Source organism: Hyperoodon ampullatus (genome assembly GCF_949752795.1).
Source record: "Hyperoodon ampullatus genome assembly, chromosome: 4".
In the NCBI taxonomy this organism is placed as follows: domain Eukaryota; kingdom Metazoa; phylum Chordata; class Mammalia; order Artiodactyla; family Ziphiidae; genus Hyperoodon; species Hyperoodon ampullatus.
This window is the reverse complement of record NC_136917.1, coordinates 72912599-72938314: the sequence shown is the minus strand read 5'-3', so window position 1 is coordinate 72938314 and position 25716 is coordinate 72912599.

Below are 25716 nucleotides of genomic sequence, written 5' to 3'. Positions count from 1 at the left end.
CGCTAAGAGAATATATAAATTTAATGCAGTCCCTATGAACACACCAAGTCTTCTGAGAGCTAGACCAGTTAAATCTAACATTCATATAAAACCAGACATGTGTAGAGCTAGGAAACTCCAAAAAAAAAAAAAAAAAAAAGCATACACTGGTGTTGAATTTTGTCGAAAGCTTTCCCTGCATCTATTGAGGGGATCATATGGTCTTTCTCCTTCAATTTGTTAATACGGTGTATCACATTGATTGATTTGCATATATTGAAGAACCTTTGCATTCCTGGGATAAACCCCACTTGATCATGGTGTATGATCCTTTTAATGTGCTGTTGGATTCTGTTTCCTAGTATTCTGTTGAGGATTTTTGCATCTATGTTCATCAGTTATATTGGTCTGCAGTTTTCTTTTTTTGTGACATCTTTGTCTGGTTTTGGTATCAGGGTGATGGTGGCCTTGTACAATGAGTTTGGGAGTGTTCCTCCCTCTGCTATATTTTGGAAGAGTTTGAGAAGGACAGGTGTTAGCTCTTCTCTAAATGTTTCATAGAATGTGCCTGTGAAGGCATCTGGTCCTGAGCTTTTGTTTGTTGGAAGATTTTTAATCACAGTTTCAATTTCAGTGTTTGTGATTGGTCTGTTCATATTTTCTATTTCTTCCTGGTTTAGTCTTGGAAGGTTTTGCATTTCTAAGAATTTGTCCATTTCTTCCAGGTTGTCCATTTTATTGGTATAGAGTTGCTTGTAGTAATCTCTCAGGATCCTTTGTATTTCTGCAGCGTCAGTTGTTACTTCTCCTTTTTCATTTCTAATTCTATTGATTTGAGTCTTCTCCATTTTTTTTTTTTGATGAGTCTGGCTAATGGTTTATCAATTTTGTTTATTTTCTCAAAGACCAAGCTTTTAGTTTTATTGATCTTTGCTATCGTTTCCTTCACTTCTTTTTCATTTATTTCTGATCTGATCTTTATGATTTCTTTCCTTCTGCTAACTTCGGGTTTTTTTGTTCTTCTTTCTCTAATTGCTTTAGGTGTAAGATTAGGTTGTTTATTTGAGATGTTTCTTGTTTCTTAAGGTAGGATTGTATTGCTATAAACTTCCCTCTTAGAACTGCTTTTGCTGCATCCCATAGGTCTTGGGTCATCGCGTTTTCATTGTCATTTGTTTCTAGGTATTTTTTGATTTCCTCTTTGATTTCTTCACTGATCTCTTGGTTATTAGGTAGTGTATTGTACAGTCTCCATGTGTTGGTATTTTATACAGATTTTTTCCGGTAATTGATATCTAGTCTCATAGCATTGTGGTCAAAAAAGATACTTGATATGATTTCAATTTTCTTAAATTTACCAAGGATTGACTTGTGACCCAAGATATGATCTCTCCTGGAGAATGTTCCATGAGCACTTGAGAAGAAAGTGTATTCTGTTGTTTTTGGATGGAATGTCCTATAAATATCAATTAAGTCCATCTTGTTTAATGTATCATTTAAAGCTTGTTTCCTCATTTATTTTCATTTTGGATGATCTGTCCACTGGTGAAAGTGTGGTGTTAAAGTCCCCTACTATGATTGTGTTACTGTTGATTTCCCCTTTTATGGCTGTTAGTATTTGCCTTATGTATTGAAGTGTTATGTTGGGTTCATAAATATTTACAATTGTTATATCTTCTTCTTGGATCGATCCCTTGATCATTATGTAGTGTCCTTCTTTGTCTCTTGTAATAATCTTTGTTTTAAGTCTATTTTGTCTGATAGGAGAATTGCTACTCCAGCTTTCTTTTGATTTCCATTTGCATGGAATATCTTTTTCCATCCCCTCACTTTCAGTCTGTATGTGTCCCTAGGTCTGAAGTGGGTCTCTTGTAGACAGCATATATATGGGTCTTGTTTATGTATCCATTCAGCAAGTCCATGTCTTTTGGTAGGAACATTTAATCCATTTTGATTTAAGGTAATTATCAATATATATGTTCCTATTACCATTTTCTTAATTGTTTTGGGTTTGTTATTTAGGATATTTTCCTTCTCTTGTGTTTCTTGCCTAGAGAAGTTCCTTTAGCATTTGTTGTAGAGCTGGTTTGGTTGTGTTGAATCCTCTTACCTTTTTCTTGTCTGCAAAGGTTTTAATTTCTCCATCAGGGTGAAATTCAACACCCATCTATGATAAAAACCCTCCAGAAAGTAGGCATTGAGGGAACTTTCCCCAACATAATAAAGGCCATATATGACAAACCAACAGCCAACATTGTCCTCAATGGTGAAAAACTGAAACAATTTCCACTAAGATCAGGAACAAGACAAGGTTTCCCACTCTTACCACTATCATTCAACATAGTTTTGGAAGTTTCAGCCACAGCAATCAAAGAAGAAAAAGAAATAAAAGGAATCCAAATCGGAAAAGAAGAAGTAAAGCTGTCACCGTTTGCAGATGACATGATACTGTACACAGAGAGTCCTGAAGATGCTACCAGAAAACTACTAGAGCTAATCAATGAATTTGGTAAAGTAGCAGGACACCAAATTAATGCACAGAAATCTCTTGCATTCCTATACACTAATGATGACAAATCTGAAAGTAATATTAAGAAAACACTCCCATTTACCATTGCAACAAAAAGAATAAAATACCTAGGAATAAACCTACCTAAGGAGATGAAAGACCTGTATGCAGAAAATTATAAGGCACTGATGAAAGAAATTAAAGATGATACAAATAGATGGAGAGATATACCATGTCCTTGGACTGGAAGAATCAACATTGTGAAAATGACTCTACTACCCAAAGCAATCTACAGATTCAATGCAATTCCTGTCAAACTAACACTGGCATTTTTCACAGAACTAGAACAAAAAATTTCACAATTTGTACGGAAACACAAAAGACCCCGAATAGCCAAAACAACCTTGATAAAGAAAAACGGAGCTGGAGGAATCAGGCTGCCAGACTTCAGACTATACTACAAAGCTACAGTAATCAAGACAGTATGGTACTGGCACAAAACAGAAATATAGTTCAATGGAACAGGATAGAAAGCCCAGAAATAAACCCACGCACATATGGTCACCTTATCATTGATAAAGGAGGCAAGAATATACAATGGAGAAAAGACAACCTCTTAAATAAGTGGTGCTAGGAAAACTGGACAGCTACATGTAAAAGAATGAAATTAGAACACTCCCTAACACCATTCACAAAAATAAACTCAAAATGGATTAAAGACCTAAATGTAAGGCCAGACACTATCAAACTCTTAAAGGAAAACCGAGGCAGAACACTCTGTGACATAAATCACAGCAAGATCCTTTTTGACTCACCTCCTAGAGAAATGGAAATAAAAACAAAAATAAACAAATGGGACCGAATGAAACCTCAAAGCTTTTGCACAGCAAAGGAAACCATAAACAAGGCGATAAGACAACCCTCAGAATGGGAGAAAATATTTGCAAATGAAGCAACTGACAAAGGATTAATCTCCAAAATTTACAAGCAGCTCATGCAACTCAATATCAAAAAAACAAACAACCCAATCCAAACATGGGCAGAAGACATAAATAGACATTTCTCCAAAGAAGATATACAGATTGCCAACACACATGAAAGAATGCTCAACATCATTAATCATTAGAGAAATGCAAATCAAAACTACAATGTGATATCATCTCACAACGGTCAGAATGGCCACCATCAAAAAATCTACAAACAATAAATCCTGGAGATGGTGTGGAGAAAAGGGAACCCTTTTGCACTGTTGGTGGGAATGTAAATTGATATAGCCACTATGGAGAACTGTATGGAGGTTCCTTAAAAAACTCAAAATAGAACTACCATATGACCCAGCAATCCCACTACTGGGCATATACCCTAAGAAAACCATAATTCAAAAAGAGTCATGTACCACAATGTTCATTACAGCTTTATTTACAATAGCCAGGACTTGGAAGCAACCTAAGTGTCCCTCAACAGAAGAATGGATAAAGAAGATGTGGCACATATATACAATGGAATTTTACTCAGCCATAGAAAGAAACGAAATTGAGTTATTTGTAGTGAGGTGGATGGACCTAGATCTGTCATACAGAGTGAAGTAAGTCAGAAAGAGAAAAACAAATACCATATGCTAACACATATATATGGAACCTAAAAAAAAAAAAAAAAGGGTCATGAAGAACCTAGGAGCAAGAAGGGAAAAAAGACGCAGACCTATTAGAGAATGCACTTGAGGACATGGGGAGGGGGAATGGTAAGCTGGGACAAAGTGAGAGAGTGGTAGTATATATATGGACATATATACACTACCAAATGTAAAAGAGATAGCTAGTGGGAAGCAATCGCATAGCACAGGGAGATCAGCTCAGTGCTTTGTGACCAGCTAGAAGGGTGGGATAGGGAGGGTGGGAGGGAGGGAGATGCAAGAGGGAAGAGATATGGGGATATATGTATATGTATAACTGATTCACTTTGTTATAAAGCAGAAACTAACACACCATTGTAAAGCAATTATACTCCAATAAAAATGTTTTTAAAAAAAGCAGTAAGGGTTGACTAGCCCTAATATGTAAAACATATTATCAAAACACTAATTAAAACTGTGTGGTACTGGTGCATGAATTGACAGACTGACCAGTAGAACAGAATAGGAAGTTCAAAAACAGACTCCAAAACATGTAGCAATTTAGTGAGTGATAAGGAAGGCATATCAAATGGCTGGGAGGAAAGATGGACTTTACAATAGATGTTCTTGAGACATCTAAAAAATAGTAATTTTGGACTCATACTTTATACTAAATGGATAAGAGATCCAAATGTAAAAACTTATGTTTAAGTACTAGAATAATACATGGGTGAATTTCTTTATAACCTGGATGTGAGCAAAGCTTTCCTAACTCAAAATTCAGTTGCAATTTAAAAAAGATGAATAAACTCTACTAAATTAAAAAAAAGTTTTCATTGCAAAATTATGTTAAAGAAAAAATGAAAATTTGGGAGAAAACAACTGCAATATGTTCAACAAATAAAAGACTAGTTTCCCTATTATACAAAGAACTCAAAATGAGAAAAAAAAAGCCAAGCTGACAGAAAAAGGGCAAAATACATGAATAGTTCACAGAAAAAGCTAGAACAAATGTCTCTTAAATTTTGAAAAGATGTTCACCTGCCTACTAAAACTGAAAATACACTGAAATACCAATGTATCAATAAAAATTAGTTCTCTTATCACACAAGTTTCTTTGTTTTTTATGGCTGCACCTCATGGCTTGCAGGATGCTAGTTCCCTGACCAGGGACTGAAGCTGGGCCACGGAAGTAAAAGCCTGGAGTCCTAACCACTGGACTGCCAGGGAACTCCCATCACACAGGTTGCCATTCTTCATTAAATGAAACCAGGGCTCTTTGGTTAAAATGGTGGATTTCAGATTTGGGAGAAAAAAAGGATAAAGTTAACACTAAATATTGTGTTCTAGAAATCAAGAAAGTGCTCTAAGACTAATGAGCCTATGCTAGATGGGCACAGGAATCTGCCTGAAGTGCCTACCATTGGTCAAATTTGGGACAATTAAAGCATCAAAAAATAATAAAAGTAATGGGTTACATAAAACTGAATTTTAAAAAATGGATCATGAGTTCATAATGATACTCAAGAGAGAAGGAGGGAAAGAAAGGACTAAAAAAGAGAAGAGAGGGAGCTAATAAATGAGAAAGGATTGACAGAGTTAGTAAATAATACCATTTACAACTCCCAGTGTAAGAATTTTTTAGGACAAGAATCGTCAATGCATGCTAAAAGGATTGGATGAAATTTTAGGGGTTGTATTCATTTTCTATTAGAGTTGCAACAAATGATCAAAAGTTTAGGGGTTTAAAACAATACAAATTTGTTAACTTACAGTTCTGTAGGTTAGAAGTCAGACATGGGACCCACTAGGCTCAAATCAAGCAGGTCAGAATTCCTTCCTGGAAGCCTTAGGGGTGAATCTGTTTCCTTGCCTTTTCCGCTTCTAGAAAATGCCTGCATTCTTTAGCCTGTGACTCCCTTTCTCCATTTTTAAAGAAAATAGTGTTACCTGTCACTAACGAGTCTTCCTTAGTCACATCTCCCTCTCAATCTTCCACCTCCATCTTTGACTTGTAAGGACCCTTGTGATTACATTGGGCCCATATGGATAATCCAGGGTAATTTCCATATATTCAGGTCAACTGGTCAGCAACCTTAATTCTATCTGCTACCTTCATTCCCCTTATCCATCCCTTAACTGAACATTATTCACAGGTCCCACGGATAGGGACATAGACATCTGTAGGGGTAATAAGGTGAGGGTGGTATTATTCTGTTTACCATGGGGAGAGAGGACTGCATGCTGTCGAAGTTTTATGCCCCAGATTACTATTGATTATATATATATATATATATATATATATATATATATATATATATATAAAAGAAAAAGAAGGTACCTTTACAAGTGAGAGATCCAGCTTAATTAAGGGCTCAAATGTCGTCTCACCAATAATGGGACAAAAGGCCATTCCAGGTCTCTGGATGTAAAGCAACAGCAAGAACATTAACTCACTGGACTTCCCTGGAGGTTGAGAATCTGCCTGCCAATGCAGGGTACACGGGTTCGATCCCTAGTCTGGGAAGATCCCACATGCCACAGAGCAACTAAGCCCGTGCACCACAATTACTGAGCCTGTGCTCTAGAGCCCACGAGCCACAACTACTGAGCCCTCATGTCACCACTACTGAAGTCTGTGTGCCTACAGCCCGTACTCCACAACCAGAGAAACCACCGCAATGAGAAGACCGTGCCCCGCAACAAAGAGTAGCCCCCACTCGCCTCAGCTAGAGAAAGCCCGCGCGCAGCAACAAAGACCCAACGCAGCCAAAAATAAATAAGTAAATAAATGTTTTTAAAAAGTAACATTAACTCACCTATGCAGCACTATTGTCAAAAATATTTAATCTTAATTTAAACCTAAGGAAAGAAATCAACAAGTCCGGATAACAACATACTCTATAAACTAGTGGCCTGGATTCTTAAAAAATTTCAATGGCATGAAAGAAAAAAATAGCAAGTGAACTGTTACAGATTAAAGGAGCCCAAAGAGATGCGACCGTGAAATACAATGGGTCTTTCTTGATTGGATCCTGGTTAAAGGTGAAAATCAGCAAAAATGATATGCTTAGAGAATTCAGAGAATTTTAAATATGATCTGTTTAATATGCAAAATTAAGGTGTTCTGAGAATTACAGAATTTTAAATATGGTTTGTTGAATATGCAAAATTAACTACTCATATTAAACACTTACATATGATCATGATATTGTGGTTATCTGATAGAATGCCCTTGCTCAGAAGAGACAGTATTTACGGTTGTGATATCACGACATCTTCGGCTGGCTTTCAAATAGCCTAGCAGAAAAAGAGGGTGGGCAAGATGTGTATGGGACATATGTAGAGAAAAAGTGAATATGAAAAAAATATTAACAGTTGGTGAAACTAAGCAAAAGATGAACTCCAGGGCTGAAGTTTCTTACTTGTACAAGATGGTAGATGGTGGATGTGGGCAGTTGGTTTCGCCTCAGGACGTCTATCACCATCTGGCATTTATCTAGCTATCACCTAATTTGTTTTGAACATTTGACCAAATAAGCCAAATAATGAACCCTCAATCTTCTGAAAAGCTAAAACTTTTCCTTCTCTGTATTTATTTTATTTTCTAATTTAATTTTTATTTTATATTACAGTTGATTTATAATGTTGTGTTAGTTTCAGGTGTACAGCAAAGTGATTCAGTTATACATATACATATATCCATTCTTTTTCAGATTCTTTTTTGGGATTAACATATACACACTACTATATATAAAACAGGTAACAAGGACCTACTGTGTAGCATAGGGAACTCTACTCAATATTCTATAATAACCTAAATGGAAAAAGAATCCTTCTATGTATTTTTAATTTTATACCCATTGCTGAATTTTTAAAGTTGGTTTAAATGCTTCACAGCTTAGACTTTGTTTGGTTACCATGAACTTCTCTAGCTAGAAAACATTTCCTCTTACTTTCTTCTAAGACTTGGTCGAAGCTTTGTTCCCCTACAAACAGATCACTAAGATGAATACAGTAAATATCTTCCCACTTTCATACTCAAGGAAATGTCTTCTTCTCTCTACCCAGGTAAAGAAATAACCTGCAATTTCTCTCAGAGTTCCAAATGTATGGTTTGATGACTTGTTTGTAAACTATGTTTCATAGTAGAAGAGACCCTTTCCTGACATTCTACCACACTGAGCTTCTACCATGTTGTGGACATTTCATACATGTTACAGAAACATAAGGGAAAATTTTCTAAACCACATTTTCACATATTCTTCAGGATGGAAACTTTCAAACCAACTCTTTATCCTCCCCCGAGGATGTAAATTTCCAAACAGCAGAAGTGAGGACAAGCAGAAAGGACAAAATATAGGAACATGTACCCTTACAAAGCCAGTACAAATGTTTAAAAAGCGATTCCCTAACATTTACGGCTGTTTTTTCTTATAGAAGTTTCCTTATGATTCCAGCATTGTGTCACCTGATAAGCTACAATGCTCCTTACTATTCCAGATAATACGCAACTGGGTTTTGGAGAACTCTTTATTAAAATGCCCTTAAGTCATAAAAGCGTACTTTGAAGTAGAACAGTAGGCAGCTGCTTCAGTAAGTTGAAGATCAAAGATGTTGCTCTCCCCATGGCCAATAAGAATGAAAACTTGATTTTAGTGCAGAAGTGTTTGGGGAGAAGAAATGATTTCTTACTGAAAAAAGAAAGCTAGAAATGGGGCAAGGAGGCTGTGGACCTGTCTGCTTCACTCCATGGGTCATGTATTTCTCCAATAGCCTAGCAGACCTTCTTTGAATCAGTCTTTTAAAATTTAAAACCTTTTCTTCAACTCCCCATTCTTTTTCTTCTCAACAGCTGGCCCCTTATCTTTGCCCTTGAAAGAGAACATGCTGGCCTGGCCCCCAGAGACAAGCCCTCTGAGGAGAGTGTGTGCCGTTTCCTATTCTCACTGCTCTTGTTCTGATACAAACCACCACACATTACATTATTTTTTCGTCCTCATTATTTTCCCATTCATGCTTTGTGAATGCCAGCAACAGGACTTCAGAATAAAAATGCTCACAGCAGCCACCTCAAGAAGCTGTGTGGTATCAACTTTTGAGACGGACTGTTGACTGACCATTTGCTTTGTACTTTCGAGGTGACTGGCTAGTGAGTGAAATTGAGCCGGTTCGACATCTCTTGATCATACAACTCCTGGGGTTTACCTGAATTCTCAAGCAAAATGGTCAGTTAATCACAGCATAGAGTGTTAAGGAAGAGAAGAGAGGGATGGGGGAGCCAGATTGGTTTTTCCACAGTGCTGTACCAATGGGATCAGCATCCTGTCCTAGGAGACCTTCTGGACTGACCTCAAGAGAGAAAGTCTGCACAGAGCAATGGCTGAGCCTTGAAGTTTCTAGAGAAGGCCCAGTTTATATTAAATAATGTACCCACCACACTATTTGATATTTAATTCACATTCAAGTACGGTTATCAAACCATGAGAGGTAGAGTTTAGATCTGAGGATTATCCACTTCGTATTCTCTTTTAGAACTAATGGAGATTACAGCCTAAGGAGCCATTCCTTTTGAAGTTTTCAAGAATTCCCAAAACTACCCAAAGATCACATGGGGATGCCCTGAAGAGTTCAGCAAAGTCCAAAGCTGATATCGCATACCCCATGCCAAATGGATGGATGAATATACTTGTATGTATCAGAACAGAAAACCCAGTAAGCATGGGTCTGAATGCAGTTCTGCCCTCAAAACTCCCTATAAAATTTTGCTGTCCAGATGACAGAAAGTCTAAGAATTTGATTATTTCCTAGGATAGGACTTAATTCTGCATGTAAGCACTCCCAGTAAACACAGTATAGATTTCAACACATAGAATGACTCTCTACAGGAAATAGACTTTTCCCATTTTTATGTAATTTTTCTCAAATGCTCAAGGAATGGCATAGGAACAACGAAGCCATTAAGACACATCTGGCCATACAAATATTTCCAACTGCATATTAACTATACATATGGATATATTTCTATATGCTCATATAGATAATCTTCCATATTTAAAAACTCATTTTCTCCTAGCATTCTCTGCCACCTCCACCCCAAGTAAACAAATGTGTTTGAGGACGAAGAGTTCTAGTTGGAATAGTCTTTCATAAAACCATTTCAAACTCCTAGTTCGGAAGCAAATGGTGCCATAGTAACTGAAGGCTACGTGGTTCTCAGCTCATTCTGAAGTGAATGGAGTGGATCAAATTAGCAATCTGTTGGCAACCCCAGTAGTTCATGGGTCTATCTTTACTCTTCCCCGTCTCTTTCCACCATGCGCACTTCCATCTAAGTAGAAAAGCAGCTAGAATACAGGGCTCCATATCAAAGGACTTTATCAGGGAGTATGTTTTGAATACCTAGTTTAGAGAAAGAGTAATATGAGCCTCTTGAAACAGCTGAAAACCTTTAGACTGTACTTTTGGGGGAAAAGAAATGAAAATACCTTGTGTTCATGAAATGACACTTTTCTTTTGTTTTCATGTGAGACTGATCATGATAGTTATACATCTTTTGCTTCTGAGAAGTCAGTCACAGGAATGAAACAAGGCATTGAGAAGTGGTGTCAGGGTTGCTGCTGCTGCTTCTTTTTAATATATAGACTGTTTTTTAGTTTTAGGTTCACAGCAAAATTGAGTAGAAAGTAGAGATTTCTCACCCACTACCCCCCGCCAACAACCACAGCTTCCCCCATTATCAACTGATGTCATGGGGTGGGGCCCTGACCCTATAGGATGATTATTCTTATAAAAGAGACACCAGAAAGCTCACTCTCTCTCTCTCCATGACACACACTGAGGAAAGGCCATGTGAGGACACAGCAAGATGATGGCCATCTGTAAGCCAGGAAGGGAGCTCTTATGTTGAACCAAATTGGCCAGAAACTTGATCTTGGACTTTTAGCCTCCCAAACTGTGAGAAAATAAATTTCTGTTATTTAAGCCTTCCAGTCCGTGCTATTTTGTTATGGCAGCCTTAGCTGACTAATATAGGCATTGTTCTAGTCAGCTATTGCCAAATAATGAAACATTCCAAAAGTTAGTGTCTTAAAGTGATAACAATCACTTCCTTACCTCTCACAGATTCTGAGGATCAGAAACTCTGGAAGGATTCAGCTGGGCAGTTCTGGCATGGTTGCGTTTCTTGTGGTTACAGTCAAATTTTGACTGGAACTGGGAGAGTTGAGGGCTGGCACTTCTCATGTATGCTCAGGGAATACATGGGGTCTTTCTGCACAGGCTGTGGGACTTCCTAAGAGCATGAGAGCCTCAGGGTTGACAAACGGCTTACATGGCGCATGAAAATGTTACGAATTAGTATACCAGGAAACAAGGCAGAAGTGTTACTTTTTTTTTTTTAACATTTTTATTGGAGTATAATTGCTTTACAATGGTGTGTTAGTTTCTGCTTTATAACAAAGTGAATCAGTTATACATATACATATATCCCCATATCTCTTCCCTCTTGCATCTGCCTCCCTCCCACCCTCCCTATCCCACCCTTCTAGCTGGTCACAAAGCACTGAGCTGATCTGCCTGTGCTATGCGACTGCTTCCCACTAGCTATCTCTTTTACATTTGGTAGTGTATATATGTCCATATATACACTACCACTCTCTCACTTTGTCCCAGCTTACCCTTTGCCCTCCCCATGTCCTCAAGTGCATTCTCTAGTAGGTCTGCGTCTTTGTTGCCGTCTAGTCCCTAGGTTCTTCATGACCTTTTTTTTTTTTTAGATTCCATATATATGTGTTAGCATATGGTATTTGTTTTTCTCTTTCTGACTTACTTCACTCTGTTTGACAGATTCTAGGTCCATCCACCTCACTACAAATAACTCAATTTCGTTTCTTTCTATGGCTGAGTAATATTCCATTGTATATATGTGCCACATTTTCTTTATCCATTTGTCTGTCGAGGGACACTTAGGTTGCTTCCAAGCCCTGGCTATTGTAAATAGAGCTGCAATGAACATTGTGGTACATGACTCTTTTTGAATTATGGTATTCTCAGGGTATATGCCCAGTAGTGGGATTGCTGGGTCATATGGTAGTTCTATTTTGAGTTTTTTAAGGAACCTCCATACAGTTCTCCATAGTGGCTGTATCAATTTACATTCCCACCAACAGTGCAAGAGGGTTCCTTTTTCTCCACACCCTCTCCAGCATTTATTGTTTGTAAATTTTTTGATGGTGGCCATTCTGACCATTGTGAGATGATATCGCACTGTAGTTTTGATTTGCATTTCTCTAATGATTAATGATGTTGAGCATTCTTTCATGTGTTTGTTGGCAATCTGTATATCTTCTTTGGAGAAATGTCTATTTATGTCTTCTGCCCATGTTTGGATTGGGTTGTTTGTTTTTTTGATATTGAGCTGCATGAGCTGCTTGTAAATTTTGGAGATTAATCCTTTGTCAGTTGCTTCATTTGCAAATATGTTCTCCCATTCTGAGGGTTGTGTGTCACTGTCTTTTATGATCTAACCTCAGAAATCACTCTGCGTCACTCCCATCCATTCTATTATGAGCAAGTAATGGCCTGATAACTTTGAAGGATAGGGTAGCTAGCCTCCACCTCTTTATACAGAAGTGGTTAAGATTTTAGAAGTATGTGTGGGATGGGAGCTCTTTTTGTGGCTATCGTTTAAAAATACAATCTGCCACAGATATATTTTTTTCCAAGGATGATGATTTTTCCATAATAATTTGATGATGCTAAAACAGAAACCCTTCCTCATGTGGAGGCATTAAAATATGGAGTTTAGAGAAAAAAGAGATGAGTCATAAGTTATTTAGGATGAGGTGAGCAGTGTTCACTCCACTTTAAGAGACCTAGGGTCACAGAAGTCACATCCAAACAGATATCTTTAAACTAACCCTCTTAGCTAAGTCCTCTGGAGAGGGCTGGGGTCAACTTGGTTGTGTGAAAGGATGATTCATCTTATAAAGCCAGAGAACCAAAGAGCTCTAAGCATCAGCTGGGACACTAGTATGAGGGGATCTGACCCAATACTGATCAATAAGCATCTTTGGTTGGACCTCAGAGTCCCTCCCAGAGCAGAGCCTGTACCCGTGGGGGTTAGGGAGGAGACGAATGGCAGGGGTAGAGGGAGTGATGGTGGTGCAAAAGGGAGGGTGGTACCAGGCAGTCCACAGACTTGGCAGCAGTGCATGAGATGGGAACAGCTGGATGAAAGTGCCCTGCAAAGATACTGAGACACCAAATCCACCAGCAGCATCACCAGCAAAGACAGCAAGGAGAGAATTTGGTAATAATGGTAAAAGAGGCTTGGTTGTCCAGACTGGAGGAGAAATCACAAAACCATTTGAGATGACCCAATGAGATGACCATTCATATTTTCTGTCTGGTAGGGGATTGTCTCTTAGGATGGAGTTTCTGGGTACACAATTTCTCTTATGCCTAGAAGAGGATTGCTGGAAAACAGATCTTGTATGTTTCATATTCAGAACACCTTGCCCCAGACTTGATAGTATCAAAAAGTGATAAGAATGAATAAATCAGGGCCTCCCTGGTGGCGCAGTGGTTGAGAGTCCGCCTGCTGATGCAGGGGATACGGGTTCGCGCCCCGGTCTGGGAGGATCCCATATGCCGCGGAGCGGCTGGGCCCGTGAGCCATGGCCACTGAGCCTGCGCATCCGGAGCCTGTGCTCCGCAACGGGAGAGGCCATAACAGTGAGAGGCCCGCATACCGCAAAAAAAAAAAAAAAAAAAAAAAAAAAAAGAATGAATAAATCACTCTCAAAAGATCTGGACTTAGTTCACAAAGAAAGGTCAAATACTACTGAGGCTACTGATAACAGTGTTAATAAAGAACCCAAAATGTTAACTGGAGGGCTCAATGCTCCTTCTGTCAATTGTTTCCCCAATACAGGTCATAGGATAAGAGTACCAGGGCTAGTGAAGGAGTCAAGGTAAATCAAGATGATATTAATTCAGATTTTTTTGAAGGGCAGAGAGGTTCTTTAGGAGTGAATATTCTAAGACTGGGTCTGATAGAAACAACCGAAATGTCCATTGACAGATGAATGGATAAAGAAGAAGTGGTACACATATACAATGGAATATTACTCAGCCACAAAAGGAACAAAATAATGCCATTTGTAGCAACATGGATGGATCTAGAGATTATCATACTAAGTTAAGCCAGACAGTTAAAGACAGATATCATATGGCATCACTTACCTGTATATGTGGAATCTAAAATATGACACAAATGAACTTACCTATGAAACAGACTCACAGACACAGAGAATAGACTTGTGGTTGCCAAGAGGTAGTAGGGCTGGAGGAGGGTTGGATTGGGAGTTTGGGACTAGTAGATGCAAATTATTACATATAGAATGGATAAACAACAAAGTCCTACTGTATAGCACAGGGAACTATATTCGATATACTGTGATAAACCATAATGGAAAAGAATATGAAAAAGAATAGTATATGTGTGTGTGTGTATGTATAATTGAATCACTGCTATATAGCAGAAACTAACACATTATAAATCAACTATATTTGAATTTAAAAAAAATAAAATTAAAAAATATTAAAACTGGGTCTGACAGGACTATGGAAAAAAACACTGTTAGGATCCATTAGAGTAAAATGGGATGAAATAAGTTAACTTTCCAACGCCCCTTACCTCTTTTGTGCAACCAGTGATAATGTCCTTTTTAAAAAAAAAAAAAAAACAATGAATCTCCCTGAGCCATAATATACTGTTTAGGGGACTAATCTCAGCTCAGAGGAGACTGAAAATAGTTCAGGGAACTAGAGAACATGTTTTATAGCTTTGTTATTTTCTTTCCACTTTCCTTCCCAATTTCAAGAAAATATTCTACTCTTGGCAATGGGTTAGTGTGAAATCTTTTGAACTTAATATTCTCCCATGCATAAACTGGTAACTGAAACTAAGGGGCATATTAATTCAGAGGAACAGAGTATAGAGACTTAAGCCTTGGGGAAATAAATTCTAATTTTTATTAAATATTTGGAAGAGCATAAGAGGAAATTTTATCCATTGATGTATTTTCCTTCCAAACTTAGTGTATTCTGTCTTGATAATCGTTCATCATAGAAATTCATGTCAAGTCTCTCATTCTTCTCCTTAACTGCCTCCACAATACAAAGTGGTCTGAAGAAACATTGTCAACCTAAGTACACATGGCCTGAGAAATGTTTTCCTGACACTTGGGAAGACTGTCCTACTGACCTAGGGGAAAGCTTTGGGAGAAAGAAAGAGAACACCACAGAATCAATGGATTCAATCTCAGTGATCAGTGGAGGGGGAGCCAACCCGTCCTAATTACTGTGGTTACCATAAAAGTCACTGCCTCTCCAACGCCTTCCTGCCAATTAACCAGCAGTACTTTTCGATAATCCAGTGGCAGGAATTTCCTATGAAGTACTGTCTTTGGAACTGCTTTCCCTAGGAGAGTCACATATGTGGAGTATTTTCTCAAACTGTTTCAACAACCCACAGATTTTGGAGTAGAATTCAGAGCAGAATTAATGGGAAGACAAGCTGGGTATTCATCTAGGAGGCAGATCTAAAAGGAGAACTGAAACATCACTGGACTAAATTGGCAAAATATAAATTGGTTTTAGTCTTCACTGGTGTCAACCTGTCTGTGTCGAGTACTTTTGTGAATCGCACATGAACCTGAGTTCAAAAATCAGTAATGCATGCTGCTTTGCTTACCAGGAATGAGTGATTTAGTTTAATTACCTAAATGTTAAACCCCTTAATTTGCCACCCAAGATACTGTCTCATCTAGAAAATTTCAAAAGGAAATTGAGAAAACTACAAAAACGTGGGAAATATTTTGGTTTTGTTTTTAGTCCACCCTTCTGTAGCTAGTGAAGGTAGTAAGTGACTGTTTTCACATACAGTTTTTGTTAATTAAAAAATCAGCTTCTTCTAGTTTCCATAAAAAAAGAGGTACAAATACTTAAATATGGCTTAAGAGGTGCCAATTTATCAGTCTTCCCAGAGCAACATGTCTCAAGTCGACTCTGAGTGACACAAGATCCATCTAACCAGCTTTTCGGCATCTTTGTTGTCAGAGACAATCCATAAATGGGATGCATCTAAAAGGAGCACTGACCTTTGAAGGCCCACTTACTAGATATGTTCTTATTAAATAAACAAGTCCTTTAGTGAACCACACTTTTGACTGTTGTTTTATTTCCCCCAATTCTCCACTATTAACTTCTCTAAGCATATAGAATCATTTCCTCACTTTTACTCCAGAACTTTTTTTTGATGTTTGGCTAACCTCCAATTCATCATCAATTATGAATTCTCTCTATGTCATTTATAATTCATCAAGAAACATCATGAAAATCCTACATCCAGTTAATTTGGTTTCACTCAGTTATCTGAAGGCTAACCACAGCTTTTTAGGGACTTAACATGTGTCAGGCACTGGGTTAAAGGCTATATACACTTATACAATATTCATTTTAGCCTCATAATAACCTTCTAAAATAGATACTATCTCCATTTAAGACAAGAAAACTGAAACTAAAACACATCGCATTTCTTTTTCCTAACATTTCACAGACAGTAAGCAGGAAAACTAGAATTTGACTCTCAGTATGTCAACTTATCGGACATCAAAACCTGTAACAGAGAAGAACAAACCTGACTCCATATTGGGTCTGGTCCTTTAGCTCTAATCTTCGTGCTCTATTGCCTTAGTCATACTTAGTCATGCTGGCTCTGCACCTCTTGTAAAGGAGTGTTGCCTATAGCCTGACATAATAGCCCTTTCTCAAGGCTCTGCCTCCCAGGCTTAACCTTTAAAGGTATAACACTTTTCATTCATCTAGAAATGAAAAGTTGCAGAACAGAGAATAACATTTGTCTTGTAGAGGTGTACAGAACATCGTGACCAGACCTACGTGGACAGCTGCAAAAACAAAGGATCATCACATCCCTTCTCAGGTCTGGCCAGCACCAAGAAGTCTGCAACAACCAGTCACACCCTCTCCCCTTTCAGTATAAAAGAAGCCTGAGTTCTAATTTGGGTAAGATGGTTCTTTGGGACACTGCCCACCATCTTCTTGGTCTCCTGGCTTTGTGAATGAAGTTACTATTCCTTGTCCCAACACCTTGTCTCTCAACTTATTGGCCTGTCATTCAGAGAGCACTATGAGCTTGGACTGGGTAACAAACCCATGCTCTAAAATCCTGCACTAGGGGGAGTCCCTGGCTGTCCAGCGGTTAGGACTCTGCACTTTCACTGCAAGGCCCGGGTTTGATCCCTGGTCGGGCAACTAAGACCCCACAAGCCAGGCGGCCAAAAAAGAAATAAATATAAAATAAAATCCTGCACTAATTTATCAATCATTTATTGACCAAGTGATATGTACCATGCTTTTCACCTGGCCTTTTGCGTTCATTCCAGATGGACTCACTAAAATCCATAGAGGCTAAATAACTTTCCAAGTGATCTCACAGCCTGTGAGTGGCAAAGCTAGAGATCAAAGTCAGACCTGTCTCTCCAGGTGTACAATGCCCACAATATGACTCTATCTTCAGGAAGAGTGTGAGGGTTTGCATGGAATGACTAGAAGACTGACTTCTCCCTCAGTGCCCAGAATCTCCACTGACTGCACAAAAGTTTTCACAGTACTGAATTTTCAATCTTTGGGAGGTAGTTTTCTTTTATTTGTTTGTTCTTTTTTATTTTTTATTTATTTTTTATTTCTATTTTTGGTGTAGCTGTGAGAACCCTTATCAATATCTTGGTTAATCCATCCTTAATTTCTTCTAGGAACCTCTGGGTTCCATCTGGCCAAAATTTCTCCCATACAAAAATTAGCTTTATCTATTACTTTTCTGAGGCTTTAATATGGGCTAGGATTGCCCTCTACACTTTCACCTCTAATGCTCTGTTTTAGTAGGTAAATGAACAGTTTACAAAGCACTTATCTTAAGTTATTTTTCAATTTAGCTTTTCATTTTATGTTGGCAAAATCAGAGGGATAAAAATCGATATTAACCTAAATACTTAGCTTGTCAACACTGCAGAATTTAACAAACCAGTCCTTTGTCTTATCAGTTGAGATAGCTGCTGTGGTTGACCACTAACTAGGGTTCTTGAGGTAGATAGCTTCAGACATGGCTTTTAATGACCCTCTCTCTCCCCCAAATATGCACACCTCTTGGTATTTGTGCCCTCATATATATCCTCTCCTTGAGTGTGGTCTGGATATAGTGATTTGCTTCTAATGAGCAGAATATAGCAAAAGTCATGGGTTCCATTTCCATGATCAGATTACAAAAATACTGGTTTTCATTTTGCTAAAACTTTTTCTTGCTAATATACTCTTGCCCTCTCACTTTCTCATTCTGATGAAGCAAGCTGCCATGTTGTGAAATGCTCACTGAAGATGCCTGTATGGCAAAGATCCAAGGGAAATCTCTGGCTAATAGCTTATGAGGGACTAAGGTTTTGTCCAATAATTCGCAATGAAATGAATCATGCCAACAACCATGAGAGTAAGCTAGGAGCATATCCTTCCCAATCATGCCTTGAGATGACTATAGCCTTGTTAGAGAACCCAGCTAAGCATACTCTAATTCCTGATCCAGAGACACTGTGAGACAATAAATGTGTATTGTTTTAGTCTACTAAGTCTTAGAGTAATTTGTTACATAGCAATAGATAACAAATACAGCTCATTACGTCTAGCCTTCCACAGAGCTGGGCTGAGACATGCTTTGCTTAGATTGGCCTGCCCAGGGACACCTGCTCTTTGCATCCCCAGTGAGCACCAACTCCTTGTATTTTGAAGACCATGTTTCTGAACTTGGGAGCTCATTTACTTTAACTGTTTGCTCCTTAGAGAGAAGGCAAAACTCCATTTTCTTCAGAAATATAATCTCCCTGACATTGGGATATAGCTGTGCAGTTGTCTACCTGACTTGCCTTCTTAGGACTTAATTTCAGTGCTAAATAACGGCTGACAAATGGACTTTCTACCTTGACTTGCAGCTCACACATTTTATCATCAGTTTCATTTAATTATTCTAATTATAACAAATAAAAAATAGTTATAACTCGGTAAGAGTAGTTGTATGCTTAATAATAACTTAAAACATAGCTTTCATTGAATGAGTGCTTAGGCTGCGCTATGCTAAGATCTTTATATGAGTTATATTACATAAAAGTTAAAAGTTATTATTTTCACCCACTATTCTGTTTCTCAATTTACAGATGAGTAAATGCAAGTTTTAGGGAGGTTGTATAATTTGCCTACAGTTGCACAGAAAGAAATAGAACTGGGGCATGAACTTGAATCCAGACAATCTGTCTCCAGAGGCCACACTCACATACTGAAAAGTACAAAAAAAATTTTTTTAAGACAATTGTTTAGAGCACTTTAGGTTTACAGAAAAATTGAGAGGAAGGTACAGAGATTTCCCATATATCTCCTGCTCCCACACATGCATAGCCTCCCTGTTATCAACATTCCCCACCTAGTTGTACATTTGTTGCAATTAATGAACGTACACTGACACGTCGTAATCACTCCAACATCCACAGTTTATGTTAGGGTTCACTCTTGTTATTGTACATTCTATGGGTTTCGATAAATGTATAATGACATATATCCTCCACTACAGGATCATATAGAGTATTTTTACTGCCCCCAAATCCTCTGTGCTCTGTCAGTTCATCAATCTCCCATTCCTAAAAGCTGTAAAAAAATTTTCAAATATAAAAAAATAACTTAAGCCATCACAAATCCTACTATCAGAAATAATTTCTGTTAATATATTGACTTATTTGGTTTATTTGGCTTGTTTCCTAGGTTTTTTTATGTGTAAATGTAAATTATTTTATGGGGTAAAAAATTCTGCTTTTTCTATTTAAACCTTTATTATGAATATTTTATTATGCTGTATTTTAAAAAAACATGATTTCTAATAAGTATAAAATTTTCCAAAATAGTACATATCAATTTTTAAATCACTACTCTAATGTTGGACAGGACTCTAAGTTTTCCTAATGAATAATATTGCAATGTTCTTGAATGTGAAGATTTATATTCTTAGAAGTGAAAATATTAGGTTAAATGTACATTTTAAGGCTCTTGTTATGTATTAACAAAATGATTTTTAGAAAGAGAAAAAACCAAGTTACATTCCCTTAAACAATTTAAGTGTTTGCATGTCTTGCCAAACCTACCCCAGTCTTTTTATTATTTCAGATTTTCCAATTATTAAAAAATTCATCTTGAAATTATTTTAATTTTTATTCCTTTTTGAGCGTGGAAAAGTTATCCAAATGTTCATTCACTTATACCTAAGTTTATTAATTTGGTGCTGTTTTACTGGGAGAAGAAGAAGAGGAGGGGAGACTAGGGAGGGTGTGTGAAGCAGAGGGAAGAGGCTGAACAGAGGCGCAGAGATGTGAGAAGACAAGACGTGAGGGCAAATGAGAAGCATTATAGAATTTTAAGTCTGGAAATGACAGGATAAGAATTACATTTTTCCAAAGATTATTCTGGCAACAAGGTAGAGAGTAAATTCACAAAATAGGAATAGAGTGAATGGGTAACAACTAAGTCAGAGAAGTCAGTTGGAAGCTTGTTTAGTAACTGACACAAGAAAGTGGGGGTCAAGATAAGCCAAAACTAAGGTGGGGGCCATAAAGAAGGAGATAAGGAGAAAGATTCAAGGGTTGTTTAGGAACTGGAAACGATAGGGCTTGGAGGCTCTTGGACATGGGGAAAAAGGAGAAATCTGGGGTGACTGCCAGATTTCTGGTTGGTAAGACTTGGATGGAAGTATTTCACTGGTCAAGTATTAGAGAGGAATGTTGGGACAACCACAGGAAGACATCCAGGAGCTGATCAGTGGTCTAGATTTGTCACTTGGAAGAAAAGTGGGAGTTGGAGACAGAGGTTCGAAAGTGCTAGGTGGTACTTGAGGTGGCTTTTCTAAGCCTTTATCATTTATAATGTGTGGAAAATAATGTTTAATTCATAGGATTATTGAAAGGCACCAATGAAATAATGTTTATAAAGTGTTTAGCTTAGTGCCTGGAGCATAGCAAACACTAAATAATGAGAGCTGCCTGTTTACTATAATAAGAAGGCAAGAGTGGTCATCAATATATCACACTTAACAGATCCTGAGAAAGATAAGCCCTAAAGTGTATCAGGTTAATATTGCAATAGGGAGAATCTAGGTGACCTTGCAAAGAGCAGTTTCCATAAAGAAGTAATTGTGATTGGGAGAGTTTTTGTAATTGTGATTGGGAGGACTGTTTTGAAGTGTTCCAAAAGCAAACTGCAGTGAAAGCAAGAGATGGATGAGGCTGAATATCAAACAAGAAATGCAACAGTAAATCATGGTGTTCAGTCCCTGTAGTAGGCAGAATACTGGCCCTCTAAAAGTCTCTATATCCTAATCCCTGGAACTTATAACTATGTTACTGCACATGACAAAAGATATTTTGCAGATGTGATTAAGGAAGTTAAAATGGGGAAATTCCTTTGTATTATTAGGGTGAGTGCAGTGTAATTATAAACGTCCATGTAAGAAGGAGGCAGGAGGGTCAGGGTCAGAGAAGGAGATGAGATGACAGAGGCAGAGGCCAGAGTGATGCAGCCACAATCCAAGGAATGTGAGCAGCCTATAGAATAGAAGTTGGAAAAGATAAAGAACAGATTCTCCCTTAGGCTCTCCAGAAGGGACACTGACTTTAGTCCTGTAAAACCCATTTCAGGCCTCTGACCTCCAGAATTGTGAGAAAAACTTTTACTGTTTTAAGCCACTGAGTTGTGTAATGAGTTTCAGCAGCCATGGGAAATGGACACGGTTCATTAAGAGTATGAAGGGGTGTAAGATCCAGAGCCTATGCTAGGGGATCAGATCTGGCTTACGTGGGGACCTCAGCAGCCCATGCAGGGTAAACAACTGCCCAGATAATCTCCAAGTGGCCAATCAGCATAGCCTTGATTAGAGTCTAGAACCATGCCTGATACAGAGCAAGTGTTCAATTAATATATATGGAATAAATTAATAATTCTGAGCATTTTATTTTTTTATTACACTTTGACCTCACTTCTATCTTTCCAACCTCCTCAGATGCTTATATAAGAGTTCTAAATTTTAAAGGTTGTTTCATTTCCCCTGAAAATGTTGTCATCTCATGTGATTTGCTGAGTATAAAACAAAAGTTGACATGTAAAGTAAAAGTATACGTGTAAACTAAAGTCGACGAATTTCAGTTCATCTCCACAGGAGAACTAATTCAAACCAACCTTCTCTCATTTCTATCTCCCTTGAATGAAGAGTTGATCCGAACAATTCAATCTCGGCCGAGATGAATTAGAAATTAGAAGCTTTCTATGCACGTTTAAGCAGCTCCGGGATTACACTTTTACAAATTTCTTCAGAGGGAGCTAACAATAAAGACTAAAAGCAATAGCCCTGCAAAGTACATACTGTAGCTAGATGTGAAAGGACACAACAAGCTCCCGCTCAAAAAAACTCCCTGCGGCTGACGTTCTGGTCTTCTGTGGATTCAATTCTTGCTCTCACTGACGTTCTTTGAAAACAGCAGCCACGCTGTTTAATTCAACATTCAAAGAAGCCACTGTTAACCACGTGGTCCACTGTGATAAAGTCAAAATGTGTGTGAGAGTCCCTCCAGGCATGGAAGAAGGGCCTGGAATTCTTGCATTCTTCAGCCTCTACCTTTCCTTCCTAGAGACTTGACTTGACTATCTGAACTTAGTCACATGATTTGCTTCCTTTTCACTACCATCCAAAGTGCTGTTTGAGGCTTCTTGGATCTTTAAAGAACAGTGTTTCCATATCGTCTTTTCTCCCCCAAGCATTTATCCTGTATTTTAGAAGATTACATTTTAAAAACAATTCACATCTCCTGCCTCCTTCCTGCCTTCCTGACATTCTCTTCCTTACTCTTTGTATCTGCCTCCAGTCAGTGAGACTAAGGATTTGACATTAATCTTGACTAGATAGGTAAGCAAATATTTTGAGGAGAGTGTAGGGAGTATTTTGGGGAAGGGATATGAAGAGTAGACTTAATAAACAAATAAAAAGATGGAAAATTATTTTAAATATTATAATCAGATGATCATAAACCACACCTTTTCATGACTCCTTAACTGGTCCATTCTATCCACCATTTAGGACTGCACTGTAGATTTCCATAGCAACTCTCCTTAATTGTTATTATGCCAATGCAGTAATTATCACATTCACAAACGAAGACTGGTCATTTTCTCAGTAGGGAAAGAAAATAACTATGGTCTATGGAAGTTCCAGAGAAGATGAATCATTTATTCCCTTCTCACTTAACTACATCCTGAAGCATTCCCTACCAGTTTTGCAAAAACTGTTACTTATGAGTTTGTTAATTTTGGAAGCAGAATGAACTCTTTCAGGGCACTAAGGCACCCAGCAAGGATATATAACAATCCATGAGCCTAGGTAAATGTGGCTTACAATGCTGGCTTTTATTGGGTTGTTTGCAAATGGACAGAAGCAATACATAATGTCATTTTAGAGGCCTTCTTATGGTAATTAGAGACGGGCTTTAAGATGCAGGTGTGCTTTCATGTACACCCACATACACACACACACACATACACACACACACCACCCTCCAACCTTAGAAGACTCTTCAGTTATTATGATTATCTGGTTCAAGTGTATAGATAAAAGCTCTATTCGTAACAGCTTTAGGCCTTCCTGGCATCTAACATGAATGATATTTTTAAATAAACCTTGGTTACTTTCTATATGTTTGAAAATGATGGTCGGCATAGCAAGAGAATCCATAAAACAAAAGAGACTGGAGCTTTCCAATGGCATATTTTTCAAATGCTTTAGTTGATAAGGTTGGGCTAGAAATAAGTAGTCATTTGTGGGTAATATTCTTTCCTCTGATTTCATTATATGGTTGTAACAGAGAAATGCCTACCGGTTATTAGTGGGATGTGGAGTCCATGTGTCTCTATAGCATCATCTTGTCTGTATGTTCTAGATTGGAAGATTTTCTGTTACTCAACAAATACAAACCTCTGTGAGCCCCTGCTATGAGCCAGGCACTGTGCTAGCCCCAGCGGACACTGCAGAGAACAAACCAACTCCATTTCTGTAGTCACAGGACCTGTGTTCTAGTGGCAGGAAATAGCCAACCAATGAATAAATATATCATGTGACAGCTGATGATAAGTGTTACAAGGAAAAATAAAGCAGGATAAAGAGGATAGATACTAATAGGAGTGAGGCTTATTTTATGTGGGGTGGTCAAAAGAAGACCTCTCCAAGGAGGTGACATTTGACATTTGAGCAGAGTCTTAAAAGAAATGGCTTTTCAGTTTTGCTAAATGCTCTCAGATCCCTGCACCGCTTTCAGTAAATCTGAATAAGAAACAAACATCTGCCAGATGAAAGAAGCAAGAAGGTAAAGACAGGAAACTCGAGTGACACATCCACACAGATCCAATTCGGGGACTAATTTATGCTTCCAAAGCATGTTCAGAAAAAAGCAAAGAAGAAATCCCCACACTGATATCCTTTGATGAATCACCAGTAGCTAATTGTTACCAAGCATCCCACAGGCATGACATATCATTGGAAATCTGGGTGGATTTCAGAAGAGAAATGTTATTGCATTTAAACAATACCATTAGCCAATCTGATTTCACTTACTGGTATGCACTTTGTTCCAGCTATCTAGTCTAAAGATGAATTGCCCAATGGTTGTATTGTCAAAATGACAGCGTGAAAAGAGAAGCATGTGGGTTGTAATAATAATGTGGTACATGTGTAGAAGGTCAGAGAAGCAACAGATTAACATTCCAGCGAAAGATTTCCCCTGGGACATCTCTTGAAAGTATCAAAGGCCAAAGGATCAGGACACTGATAATGTGTCTGGCATTGGTGGTGAAATTGTTGTATGTATTTAGCTCTGCTGAGGACAGAGCTGTGTTCTTTTCAATTAGCTGATGAAATCTCTCCTGAACAATGAAGAAGCCAACCACGGAAACCGGCTTCAATACAGCTGAATGAATGGAAATGAGGTTGTGTGAAAATATGAGTTGCTTACTTCAGAGTAATGAAATACATTTGAACATGTTCCCTTGAGAAGGCAACTAAATAATTCCCTACCCTGGAGATTTAAGCTTACCATGTATAGCGTGACATTTCTTCACTGAATTTTAAACCAAATTCTCAAGTTTGCAACCCTTCTGCAAGGTGAACCTGGGGATTATGGGATGGGGGAGTCCAGTGGTCCTTTCTAACTGCTGGCACTGTGGGGTAAAGGGTGAGGGGCAGGGAGCACACAGGCTCTGCAGGCAGAGGAACCTGGGTTTGAAACTGGATTTCATAATTTACTGATGTGTAAAAATAAACTCCATTTTCCTTATTTTTAGAATGGGGAAAATACACACAGCCCAAATATTTGTAGGGCAGGTTTAAAAAGGCAATGCCTATGGAATATTTTGTAATCGTGCAAGGAATGGGAGCTATCGCTGAATTTTACAGCTTCTCTGTGGC